This window comes from Colossoma macropomum, unplaced genomic scaffold (genome assembly GCF_904425465.1).
Source record: "Colossoma macropomum unplaced genomic scaffold, Colossoma_macropomum, whole genome shotgun sequence".
Taxonomy (NCBI): Eukaryota; Metazoa; Chordata; class Actinopteri; order Characiformes; family Serrasalmidae; genus Colossoma; species Colossoma macropomum.
Window position 1 is genome coordinate 31,542,519 of NW_023494807.1, and position 14,162 is coordinate 31,556,680.

Genomic DNA, 14,162 nt, shown 5'->3' on the forward strand with positions numbered 1-14,162 from the left:
AAAGCAATATATATATATTTTTTATCCTATATTAGTACATCAGCACATACTGAGACATATTTACAACCAAGATGTAAAATGGACATAAATATTGTGGCTCCCAAGGTGGTTTGACTTTTGTTGAAAGGACAAAATGGCTCCTCTTAACATTTGGGTTGTGACCCCTGATGTAGGGTATGGGCCCTTTAAAGCAGACTTGATCATTAAAATGATTAAATATTAGCCTGTATTAAACCCACAGAAACTCATCTGGAGCTGTGATTGGTCAGGATGCTTACAGCACACAGTTTAAAAAAAGGCTCATTTACATATTTCAGCCTTCACTGCTGCCAGTATTGAGATACTATTAGAGGACGGTATATTGTGCAGCTCTATAGATCAGCTTTGTTCCTCTGCTCGTTTTTCAGGCTCTGCTTGCTGTAACTTTCCATAATGAACCTTTTATGCTCGTCACCATCTATTTGTGACCATCAGCTCTGTCAGTAAAGACGTCCGGCACTAAAAGGCCATCATTATTCTCATTTTTATCGCCGGCCTCTCTGTGCTGAGCACATGAGCCACACGCCCAGTCATAATGACAGCCTTGGACACTGTTTGTGCACCTTTTTTGAAATTGTGTTTGCCCCCCTTTTAATAGTTTAACCACCTTTTTCTTGTAGAGTTTACTTATTTACTTCTTGGGAGTCCTAAAAACAAAAGTCTACCCCTCCCTTTTTACCAAGACCCTGTTTCAGTACTTTCTAAGAAGCCCTGGTGTCACACCCACATTATACATTTTTATACGAAGTGTAACATGATCCTTTACAGTCTGAGAGAAGTAATTAGTGAATATTAATAAGTCACTTTTTTGAGTAAATGCTCCCAAAACTGCCCTAAACCCTGCTATTAATGTGGACATAAGAAGCTTTTTCTGGTCTGGTTGCTCCATCTGACTGACTGATTGCGCTGCCTGACTTTTCAGACTAATTTCAAATTAAACAGGCGTCTACTTAGACACCTGTAGACACCTTTTTCTTTGAACCTGAGTTCCTGATTTTATGTTTTTTTTTCAAATAAATAAACATTACTATAATAATTCCTCATTTTCATGGTTCTCCTGAGGTCAGACCACCTGACATGGTAAACTGAATCTAAGCACGACTCAAAGCACATTTTTACTAAATTTGTAAAAGGGCTGCTAACCTCGGCAGTGCAGCATGGAAATCACTTCTATATGATACAATACGCTGTCCCCTCTGTCAAGTGCATGTCAAAATAAAAGTCCTTGGTTGTGCCACCTTACATTTGAGGAAGAAAAATCTTCCAGAAGTTTTTCAGTGAGTTCAGCAATTTTAAAGTTGCCTTATTTTATAACATGGTTTTTATTTTAAAGTTTTCATACATAAAATAATGCCAAATTATTTTATTTAGAATTTTATATAACTAAATTATCTTTTTTGGGTAGTTTACTTAATAAACATATATGGTAGGACGGTCACAGCATCTGACCATTTTAGACTTTTGAAGGCAAAAAGCAACTAAAATGAATTTTATGTGGATGCACTGTTTCACATAAGAGAGATACTGTTGAATAATTTAATATGTGCCATGTATTAAATTAATTGATTTTGTGGAAAATAATCTACTTAGATTAAAAAAATGTCAGTCAATGACCCGAACAGAGTCATATGCAAAATTTTCAATAATTTGACGTTTCGTTAAATTTCTAAAAAAAAATAAAAAAAGTTCACATCTTTTACAGAAAACACATAAATATGACATTTTTCTGCAAATATTAGTGCACGTTTTCTGTATTTGCTTATTTTAACACACAACTTTTGTGTGGTTTTTGTGACTGTGCCTTTAAGACTGATATACATGTAAATGAGCTCTGTTCTGATTGGCTGCCTCATTCAAAAAGCAGTCCAGGCTGAAACCCTTCTTATAACTTCAGTGTGAGTGGGCGGAGCTAAACTGCTGTAGACTGTGTAAAAGGACATATGTAAGTGTGCTGGATTTTGTGACATCACAAAAACAGTGAATTCAGAAGGCGTTGTTTCTCCGTTCTCTACTGTTTTTCCATGATATGGGCCCTTTAATGGAAACAGAGCTAAGCTGGACCTCGGCACCCAAACAGGTCAAGCGCATAATGAGTTTTATTATTTCCTTCCGAAAGGTTTCTGTGAAAACTGGTCCCACTTCTGCTGCAGTCGTGTGTTTGTTTGAGCCGCCGCCCCCGAAGGTAAGAAGCTTTTCTGCGGAAACCACATCACCTACGAGGGAATGAATGAGCTAATGAAGCGTAGAGGTCGTTTTGTTCAGCGCTCGCTGGACCGAGGCGTGAGAGTTTGTGGTACAGGGTTCGTCCCCAGCGTCCAGCTGCACTGCTGAGAAGCAGCGGCACAATTTTCTCATCCTGCCAATTAGCCCGCATGAGATAATTACCAGTGCATAATAACAGCATGCTAGACTGGACAGGCCTCCAGCAGAGCCACAAACTGTAGTGATATTATATTATAATGAGATTTAAAGGGCCAGTACGCTTGATTTTTTTACCCTTTAATATTAACCAGGCTGTTTTCTTTACTCTTGACTTTGACTTTTATCACTGCTGTCAGACCAAAACCTCACATCTCCGTTTTTGTTTTTAAATTTTTGACATAATTTGAAAAAACCTACTGTCCTTTACATTGTGTGTACATTTCATGATGAATGGACCAATGGAAATGTCCCAAAATGACTTGGAAAAATGTCTGGTTCCATTGACTTACATTAAAAGTGTTTTCCTTCTACTGTAAAGTTAACATTTTGGAGATACAAGGTTTTGATCTGACAGTAGTGATATGTAAATGAGCTCTGTGCTGATTGGCTGTGCCCCATTCAAAAGCAGGCTCTGTATTACTTCAGTTTAAGAGTTAAGGTGTACGTAAGTCTTTTGAAGTGGCTTTGAAACAGCTCAGTCAACCAGCCAATCAGACTGGAACTATCAGTTTTTAAAATTCAATTAATAAATTCATATATTATCAATAACAATTGCAACAAACTACTTTTCCACCAAGCAGTGTAATTCATGAACAGTAGCTCTGCACTGAAAAAAATGTTTTTTTTTGCAAGTGAAATAATCTTAAATCTAGTCGGTATCTCTAATATTCCTAATTTTGAGATCGTTGTGAGCTTTTTATAGGATTATTTAACTTATTTCTACAATTTGTACTTGTTTTAAGTGAGTTTATTGAGTCAATATGCTTCAAGAATATTTTTTTACAAGCTAATCTTAACTAAAATCACTTAAAAGAAGTATAAATATCTAGAAATAAGTTAAATAATCTTATAATAAATTTACAACAGTCTCAAAATGAGCAATATTAGATATACTGACCAGATTTAAGATCATTTCACTTGCTAAGATACCATTTTTATGCAGTGTGATTGCCAAGCAACAAAGATTATTCCATGAGCAATGTCTGTGTTTACATGCAAAGAGTTTTGCCATTCCGATCACAGATTAAGACTGAGGTGTTTATTCTCACTCTTCTCAACAATCTGATGGAAAATCTCCGTTTACATGCTCACTACAAGTTATCAGATCCAAAATGATGCATGTGTAGAGAACTGCTTAGTGTAGACGTTACCATGACAACCAGCATCACGTGAGTCCAGTCAGAGTGAGATGAGCAGCAGTGAGCAGTGCTTGTGTTTTTAATTACTTTAAAATGATGTCAGACTCAGGAAAACGTCCTTCACATGTCCTTATTAAAGAAGGCCGAGAGGAAGACGTCGTGTTCTGAGACACATAAGCTGGACGTCCGTCCCACCGCCGTCTTTTAAAGATCAGAGCATAAACTTCGTCTCCTCTGCAGACCAGTTTCTGCTCCGCCATGTTGAACGGTATAAACTTTCACTATGACGCGACGAACATGATCAGAACGGACTTAAACTTTCCGATAGGGAATGTAATCAGATACAGGCGTTTACACGGATATTATTCTTCTATTTAACGGAATATTTACAGGATTACCCACCTCGTTCAATTGGATAGAGACTGTATTCCGAATGGCCTCAATCAGACTAGATTTATGCGTTGGATTATTAACGGATTATTAGTCTGCATGTAAACGTGGCTAGTGTGTGTTTTCAGGTCCTTCAGAAATATCATAATTATGGTAAGAGAGAGTATGAACACCACCACAGTGTCATAATCACTCATTACTAGTAGGAAACTCAGATCTTTCTAAAATCCCTGACTTTCCAAGTATTCCAGTTCTCCAGCAGTGACACGAGAACAGCGCTGGCTGAAGTCTTTGTCCTCTCGTCCACATGCAGAAAGACCAGGACACGAGCTTCGTGCTGTGTGATTTAAAACTTCTGACTGGATTAAAAACACATTGAGCATCTGTTAATCACTTTGATCCATTATTGCAAAATACATCCTCTCTTTGACAGTAGAAGAACAACAGAAGGCAAAAAATGTCCGTCTTGTTTCCAACCAAAACTGTTTAAACACATAACACGACCTCTGAACTTGTGAGTAGGAGCTTCTGAGGAGGAGCTCATGAACTCAGCCTATTTCACAACAGCTTCCCAACAAACACAGTTACGCTGTGACAACCTACTGTCGCCATTTGGACGTTTTTACTTCTTACTTTGCCACAAACAGAAAATGGACACTTAAGATCACATTTGACCGACGGCCGATTTGGTCAGACTCTGAAGATGAGACGACACTAAATTCCCAAACTGTCATCACCACTGAGCAGCTTTTCAGTCGGCAGCTGTGACAGAAGAACAGCTGAACAACCTGGAATCAGCCAGAAATGAACCCAATACCATTCGCCAAACGTGTAGTCTGATCTTCAGAGTCTGACCAAATCAGACTGAGCCATAAAACTGCTCAGCTCAGTTTTGTCATTTTCTGCCAGATCAGTATTAATGTTGTTTTGTTCCAGCCAGTCTGTAAAGCATCTTACAGCCCATTTAGTTTGGCGAATGGTATTCAGTTCATTTCTGGCTGATTCCAGGTTGTTCAGCTGTTCTTCTGTCACAGCTGCCGACTGAAAAGCTGCTCAGTGGTGATGACAGTTTGGGAATTTAGTGTAAGGAGCTGGAGAACGAACTGCCGGCTGTGCAGCGAGTGGGCGGAGCTCGTTACTCTGACGTAGCAACAAGCTGCTCGTTAAGGAACTATAATTTGGTGAAGGAACTGCGAACATTAAAACATATTAAACGCCGCGTTCACGGCCCAGTTTATTAATTTATTACTTTATTTAACTGTTGTTTAAAATCAGTAGAACACTCGAGGAGTGTGTTATCACCAATAACATCACGGCTGTGATGATCTACGGCGACCAAATCACAGCTGTGATGTTATTTCACAATAACACACTCCCTCTGTGTTCTACTGCTTAAGTAAATCCTCAGGAAGTTGTGACGATGCTGCTCGCAGTTCCTTATAAGTTCCATTATGTTGTGCATGGAACTCCACTGAATTTTGCTATGTTGCAAATTGGTAGTCACAGTATTGTATGACAGCGTTACTCAATAATGAGGTTGTGGCAACGTTGTGACCGTGTTGTTCAGACAATGTAAACAGCACCACCTTTTGACAACGATGTAGCTACTTTGTAGGAAAGTAGACAACATTGTGACAATGTTGTGTGTTTGCTGGGATTCAACATGGCTCAATCCATAGATATTCATTCCTAGATGCCGCGTTGTCTGTTGTTCTCTATCTGAGGCGATACGTCTGCGCGTCCGCCATGTTGGAGAGGTCAAGATCCGCTTGTGAACAAATCCACTTGTATTGAGAGACGAAGAGTCTCAGGATTAAATCAGCACAACTTCCTTATTACTCAACCGATTTTCACCAAATCTGTTTAGTTATAATCCTCCGACACAGATTAATCCAGGCTGCTCGGATCTGCTCTCGGTAGCTTTTATTACTTTAATAACTGATCATGTTAATGAGCCATTCGGATCAGCGGGAAAGTATTCAGTCTGCACCGGACGTTAAAAACCGAGTTTGGCGTGAGAAACACAATCAGACACATCAGCAAATCCATCAATGTCTGAATCACTTCTAATCTTAATACACATAAAAAATATAAACCCCCAAAACACAGTGAGAAGGACGAAGCTGAAGTTCCTATTCGCCAGCTTCTTGTTTGAATTTTCCTGTTCCACCTTATATGGTGCAGTACTCACTTTCTGGTGCCTGAAGCTGCACCATTTAAGGTGGAACAGGAAAATTCAAACAAGAAGCTGGCGAATAAGACGCTGACTTCAGGTTCGTGTAAGAAGGTTCTAACATTAATCTATTATGAATATCTACACGGATTAAGGAATGCTATAACCTACCGAGCTACAAAGCTTTAACCATCACTGTAAATAAATAACTACTACATAAAGTTAAGACCCCCTGAATAGACTATTAAATGAAATGAGCTTAATATAAAACCAGAGGAAAAACAATCACATCAACAGGTTCTCTGAGCCTCATTAACCACACGGCCATATCTACACAAACATCACACAGACGATACGCATCACACAGACATGAGTGTGGATCGCTGCGTTCCCTCCGTTATATAATCCTATCCCACTTTCTGAGTGTGATATTCCTGAAATAGTGTAATTTTGGACAGTATCTTTCTTAAACTGCTGCTCTGTAATGGTACTGAATGCTGTCCAGCAGCGATGTTGACCGTCCCAAAATGCCAGCGCTGTTGATGTGCCTGGCTGGACCCAACCCAGCATCTAGGTATGTATATCTATCAGATTTTGGACCCAGAACAAACCGTTTATCTTTCTCACTTCCACAAGTGTTTATTGGAAAGCGGATTGTTTAGTTTTTCCCTGCTCGGTCATTTGGGTGTAACTTTACTTCTTAGCCCCTCCTGCACTCTAGCTGACCATCTTGTCTCACTGTGGTTTAGGTCATGGTGGAGAACCAGGTGCAGTCTTTAGCATCACCGTGACTGTTTGTCCTAATTGTTCTGAGTGGGAGTTTCTGACTGCGGCACAGCTCGTCTGTCATGGGATTACAGGAGGAACACATTGAGACATCGGTGCAGAGGCAGGAGCCCACAATCCAGACAGTATAATTAGTCTAGGAACGAGCTCTGTTCCCTAAGAACGTGGGCTGGGCTTGTCACCTTTCCATGCTGCATATCGCTGTGGTCAGATCAAAACCTCATATCTCCAAAATGGTAACTTTACAGGAGAAGGAAAAAACCTACTTTACTTTTAATGTAAGTCAATGGAACCAGACTTTTTTCCACGTCATTTAGGGCTGTTTCTTTTGGTCTGTTCATCATGAAATTTACAGATAATGTATAGGACGACAGGTATTTTCAAATTATGTCAAAAACTGAAAAATGGAGATACAAGGTTTTGTTCCGACAACAGTGATATATTTCTTTTTTTCTTAGCAGATGTTGCTTAGCTGAACAGTCGTTACAGAACGCTGGCAAAATACCATCCAAATAAATGAGAAATTATAGTTTGCAACTCAAAATATGTCCGAAGGTTGAGAGGGTTATTCATTTAAATTTAGTATGTGGGATAGACTGGGTGTGGTTTTTGCTGTGAAATTGAACGTTAGCATGGAAACAAATTCGTTCTTGTTTCCAATCTGCCTAATTTTGCTGAGCTACAGCAACACAGTCCAGCTCAGTAGCACGGGCGTCCAGCAAGCTAACACTCCTGCACTTTGAAATCGCCATTAGGCCTTAAATTCAATCAATCAATCAATCAATCAATCAATCAATCAAATTACCTTTGTTTAAACTCTGTACACTGTGGGAGACCCTCATTTATACTGTAACCGAGCCAATACAGAAATCAGAAATTGAGAAGTTAAATAGTAAAAATATATCAAATGCTAAAAAAGTAATAATAATCATAGTAGTAAATAAAAAAATCAATAAACCATTAAAATTACAACAATATAGTAACTTAAGCAGTTAGTATAGTGTAGTGGGTCACACCCCTCCCTTCTACACTGTAGTCTGGGGTTCAATCCCCACCTGGGTAAGCACTCTACACTACACCAATAAGAGTCCTTGGGCAAGACTCCTAACACTAGCGCCACCTACCTGTGTAAAAATGATCAAACTGTAAGTGGCTCTGGATAAGAGCGTCTGCCAAATGCCGTCAATGTAAGATGAAATCAGGATAAATAAAACAACATAATTAGTGAAATAAATAAAGAAATAAAAGATGTAGAACAATAGCTTGGCAATATTAAAATGAATTAAAAAATTCAATAATAAAAATGAAACAATACCTAAAATCAAGTTAACCAAATTCAACACAAACACTGTCAAAACAGGGAAAAACCACCTCTATGATGATGCTAATCTCTGCTGCAGGGTTGCACAGAAACATTATAAAGAAGGAAACAGTCACTGGTTAGAATATGAAAAGCAAAGCAAAATGACGTCTGTTTGTTTCAAGAACAAGAGCATTTTTTTGAGTTATTGAGCCAAACGCTACAAACCATTTATAAGGTTTTGTCAGATTTTATCAGTAATGTTAGATATTTTTTGTAAACGGTAATTTGACATTCAGTTTTGAGTATTTTGGTGTCTCCTCATTCAAAGAGATTGAGTCTGGTATTGCAGGGCTGGAAATAACTGCCTGGAGGTGCTGCAATGATGAATAATTTCCAGTTCTAGATTAAACACAGATATTTGATGCTTCTAAAAGACACTAAAGTCTAAAGTCTAAATAACTTGTGATATAGCGTATATTGGACCTTCAGTTTCACAGTGACTCTCAGTAGCTCTGGTGTGGAGCTGCCGCTGCTGTTTTCCATTTCTAACACCCCACTGATCAGGCTGCCACTCATATTCAGTCAGTCTAGAACTTCCAGAAGGTCTAGAGTTATGCTTTTTCACCAAATTGGTCCCACTGGAAATTAAACATGATTGGTTGATTCCTCTGTCACTTCGTAACTATGCTGATAGTTAATCTAATTTGTTAGGATTCTCTTCAGCTCCTGAAGTCCCAACCAATAGGAGAGCTTGCTTAACTATATCTACCTAGATACCATGGAGGATAACAATTGCTGATTGGCCAGTTTTACACTCAGCGTTTGAAGAATTAACCTTTTCAACTCCTTGGGACCACCGGTGGTTCCAAAACGCACTTCGTCATATTCTTCATAACTTTCATATTTTATAAGCTACATTCTAAAGGTGAGGGTCGTATGAGAGCTGCAACTGTCTTTTTTCCAGTCAAATAGATGGGTGATGTAATTTTAAACCCTTATAATAAAAGAAGCTGAACTCACAATTTTTTTTTCTACTGAAAGTCGAGCCATTTTTCCACAAATCTGGGATGTAAACTATAAACAGATGGCGTCTCTTCAGTGATCTGCTCTGTAAACATTATTTTTATACAATAATACAAAGAGCGTCTGAGATTTTTGGCTTTCGGCAGTAAATTGTAAACATATAGCAATATGTGTGATCATGAAACATGTTCTGTTAATTTGAGATATACTTTTGCAAAAAGTATATAAATAAAATAAAAATGTACACATTTTATACAGTTACTGAATAATTTACCTTACGATTTGATCATGTAAATTCAGATGGACAAACCAAAATATACCCTGGAGAATAAGAGGTTTTTTCCATCCAGAACTCAATGGTAGAACTAACATTTGCTGAGTTTTATACAAGCATGATTCTGTTGAATATAAATAAAGGAAACACTTTAACAGACGTATATTTTTTTTTTAGTTCCAAGAAATCATTACTTCTTCTCTGGTCCTCCACTGCTTTAACACACTTCAGCACTGTTGTATAACAACTCAAAAAACTGCCAAAGCAACTCAACTACAACACACCTTAAAAAATGGTATCTTAGCAAGTGAAAAATCTAAGTCTTGTCAACGTATCTAATATTTCTCATTATGAAATTGTTGTAGGAATATTATAATAAGATTATTTAACTTTTGTTTTTGGCTTTTTTTACTTGTTTTGAGTCATTTTACCTTATGAAAGTGTATTGTTCCATTGGCAGATCATTTTACTGGTTTCAAGCCTGATTTCTTTAAATAAGCGAAATTATCTGCATCATTTCTCAAACTAAGTAAAATGACCTGCCAATGGAATAAGACACTTTTACTAGATAAAATGACTTAATTCATGTAAAAATGTCTTTAAACAGGTTTAATAATCTTATAATACACCTACATCAATCTAATAATGAGAAATATCAGATATATTGACTACACTTAAGATGTTTTCACTTCCTAAGATGTCATTTTTTTTACAGCGCACTGGACAAAGCTGTGCTGGTTGCTGGTTTGCGGTATTTTTGGTGAGGTCAATCTTATGATGTCAATTCAATGCACAGCAGTATTAGCTTACATGTAGCAACTCATGTTTTGGCTACGACCTCGTAATTCAGAGTACATACTAAGACACACAGGACAAAACATGTTTGAAACGTTTTTGCTTACCACAAGGCGTGGTCGAGACTCCCTCACAGATATTACATGAAATGGTTATGAATACATTGCCTGATGTCTGAGACACTGATTCATGATAGTTCTGAAAAGATTTTGGCCTCAGGCGTATTTTTTAAAAGCTGATTAATGGCAGAGTGTTACACGCAGTGCTTTTTTTCTAGATTTATCACTGTTTTCCATCATCAACACTCCATATAAACTCAGAAGACTCGTGTAGGTTCACTGGTGGTTTTGGATAGTAAATAAAATGTCTATATCTGTGTTGTAGTCATGGCGACCCCTGGTTCCTATCACCACCACTGTAAAGACATCTGAACCATTTCACACCAAACCACTCTGAATCTCTCTGTTTACATCTCAACCAAAGACTAATGCAGAGATTTTGTAAAAATCTGGAATCTAAATCGGTTCTCTTTGTAATAAAACGGCTCTGCATGTGTTTTGGTTTTAGCGAAGGACTCGTTCTGAGCGAAGGTGACCTGGGTCAGCGGTGTGTGCGTGTGTTCACATAGCTCTCAGTCTCACCATGTCCTACTTAAGCTGGCCACACTGGAGCTTTGTCCTGGGCTGTGTCCACCTGACCCCACGCTCTACCAGCTTTGGCAACTCCACCGGCCCGAGCTCCAGTTACACGCTTCGTGTTCCCGGCTCCAGTGCTCCTCTAGGAAACAGTGGTTAGTGAAGTATAGGGATGGGTGATATCAAGAAATAACAGTGGGGAACCCTCACGCCACTCTGAAGAGGCCTAATGATTTCTGGGAACATGTCTGTAATTTAACCTCATTTTTATTAAATAGAATTTTAACGCTTGTTGTAATTAAACTGTAAGTACTGTAGTAGTACATTTTGGTTGAACGCAACTGTCCAATCAGGAATTTCTTTCCCACTGTATCTAACAGAGGTGGGAACAAAGTTGCAAGTAACAATTAAGTCTCAAGTCTTCACACTCAAGTCCTGAGTCAAGATAGTCGAGTCTCGATTCAAGTACTGAGTCAGTGAAGGCGAGTCTCAAGTCGAGCCTCAAGTCAACAGTCCTAATCTTCGAGTCCTAAACAAGTCAGTCTGCATTCTTCAGCTAATTTGAGGCCATAACACTGAATAAAGGTACTAAAACAGTACTGTAGCCTTTTAATGACAGCACGTTAGCAGTGAATGGCTGCATATTAATTTATTATTATTACTATTTTTACCCTTCCAAATAAAATACAAAATCCATGGTACAGAGATAACCATGACAGGCATACTGCGTACACAAAGAGTAGTGCAGCTACACATGAAAAGAATTTTAAAAAAAACCAATGAAATTAAAATGTATATATATATATATATATATAGAGAGTAGATGATATGTGATGGCATGATTTAACAAGCTGCAGTATTAAGCAGAAATGAAAATATAGCAACATTTGAAAATTTAAGGAGTAAAGTGATGATTTATTTCAACATTTAAGGTAAAGATTTTTAGTAAATTCTAGTCAAATTTGAAAATTTAAGGGGAAAAAAGTGTAGAATTACTTCAAAATTAAGGGGAATATTTATCATCATTTTGAAAAAATCAGAGGAAAATGTTTAGTTTTGAATTAAAGGGGACAAGTGTAGTATTATTTTAAAAATTAAGGGGAAAATGTCGTACGATTTGAAGATGTAATAGGAAAAAATGTAGTAGTATTTAAAAAAATAAGAGGAAAATGTTTAGTATAATTTTTAATGTAAGGGAAAAAGTGTAGTAGCACTTAAAAAATTAATCTGAAAATGCCTTTACATTGTGTGTAAATTTCAAGATGAATGGCCCGAAATGACTTGGAAAAATGTCTGGTTCCATTGACTTACATTAAAAGTAAAGTAGGTTTTTTCCTTCTCCTGTAAAGTTACTATTTTGGAGATTCAGGGTTTTCTTCTGGCAACAGAGTCATGTTCTTTGTGCATGATGACATCTGATTGGTTCATATTATAGCCTGTTGAGAGGACACTGGCTTCAGCTCCAGCTGCTCCACCCTTTTTATATGTCAGTACTGTGGCTGGAGAAAGTTTTACATTTGAGACCAGAGCAAGAAGCGGCTTCAGAAACCCGGAGCGGCAGCGTTCTCTCTCTCTCTCTGTCTCTCTCTGTCTCTCTCTCTCTCTCTCTCTCTCTCTCTCTCTCTCTCTCTCTCTCTCTCCCCACAGGATCTCTCCATCCCACACACTGCAAAAAATAGTATCTTGTCAAGTTAAAATGATCTTAAATCTAGTCAATTTGTCTATTATTTATCATTTTGAGATGGTTGTGCCCTTACTAATAAGATGTTATAATAAGATTATTTAACTTATTTCTAGACATTATTAAGTATAACTAGTCTCACTATGGCGGCACGGTGGCGCAGTGGGTAGCGCTGTCGCCTCACAGCAAGAATGGCCTGGGTTTGATTCCCGGCTGGGTGACCAGGGTCATTTCTGTGTGGAGTCTGCCTGTTCTCCCCGTGTCTGCGTGGGTTTCCTCTGGGTACTCCGGTTTCCTCCCACAGTCCAAAGACATGCAGTCAGGCTGATTGGACATGCTGAATTGCCCCTAGGTCTGAGTGTGTGTGTGTGTGAATGTGTATGTCTGTCTGTCTGCCCTGCGATGGACTGGCGACCTGTCCAGGGTGTATCCTGCCTTCCGCCCAATGACAGCTGGGATAGGCTCCAGCACCCCACCGCGATGATGGATGGATAGTCTCACTATACTGCCAGATAATTTAAGCACATTTCAAGCTCATTTCTTAAAACAAGCAAAATTATGTGCCAATGTAGTGAGATTATTTTACTGAATAAAATTACTTAAAACAAGTAAAAAATCTTTGAAAATAAGTTACATAATCTTTAAATAAGCTTACAACAATCTCAACATGAGAAATATTGGATATATCAACTAGATTTAAGATAATTTATATGCTATTTTTCGCAGTGTGCCCATAATTATGAAGCATTTCAATGTAAGAACACTAAACAAAAGTTAGGTTTTATCCGTTCATGTAATTCTACTCAGTGGTCTATAAAAGCTGAGCTGACGCCAGATCAGTCTGGCTGTGAGAAGCCTGAAAAATATGGGCCGATGTTTGAACTTGGTTGAATGGTTGAATCTCCTATTGTTCCAAAACGTGTCTCTCGAACTCTCTGCTGACTTATTTCCTGTTGGGTGCTGTTTATTCAAAATATGCAAAAACCTCAACAGTGAAATACAGGCACTTGTAGTAGACCTTAAAATATTAGATGGTCCCCCCCAGGTGCTCGGTCTGCCTATTTGATTGAATTAGACACCTGCCATCCTTTCTTTGCTGCAGGTTCATTAAGACTTGGGCTCAATTTCTGAGCTGTCGGCTTAAAGTTAAGTATATAAGTATCCCTGAAAGGCTGTGCAGAGGATGATACTGTTTAATTAAGTTCATTTAAGAGATAAAAGTTATGAGTAGGTTGCTTAATTAATAATGTCATTTTAGTGAGGGTCCTGCTGCCCATCAGCTCCCTGGACTCAGCCTTCAAACTGTATATTTTCACTGATAATATATTTCACTAGTAATCATGCTGATCAGACATTATTACTGCATTTCACAGTTAAACAGCGACACAGAGAGAGAGAGAGAGAGAGACAGAGAGACAAACAGAGATAGAGAGAGAGAGAGAGACTTGTAGGGTGTTCTGTTTGTAGAGGTGTCTTTTAGGCTTCTTGCAAACATTCCCACTC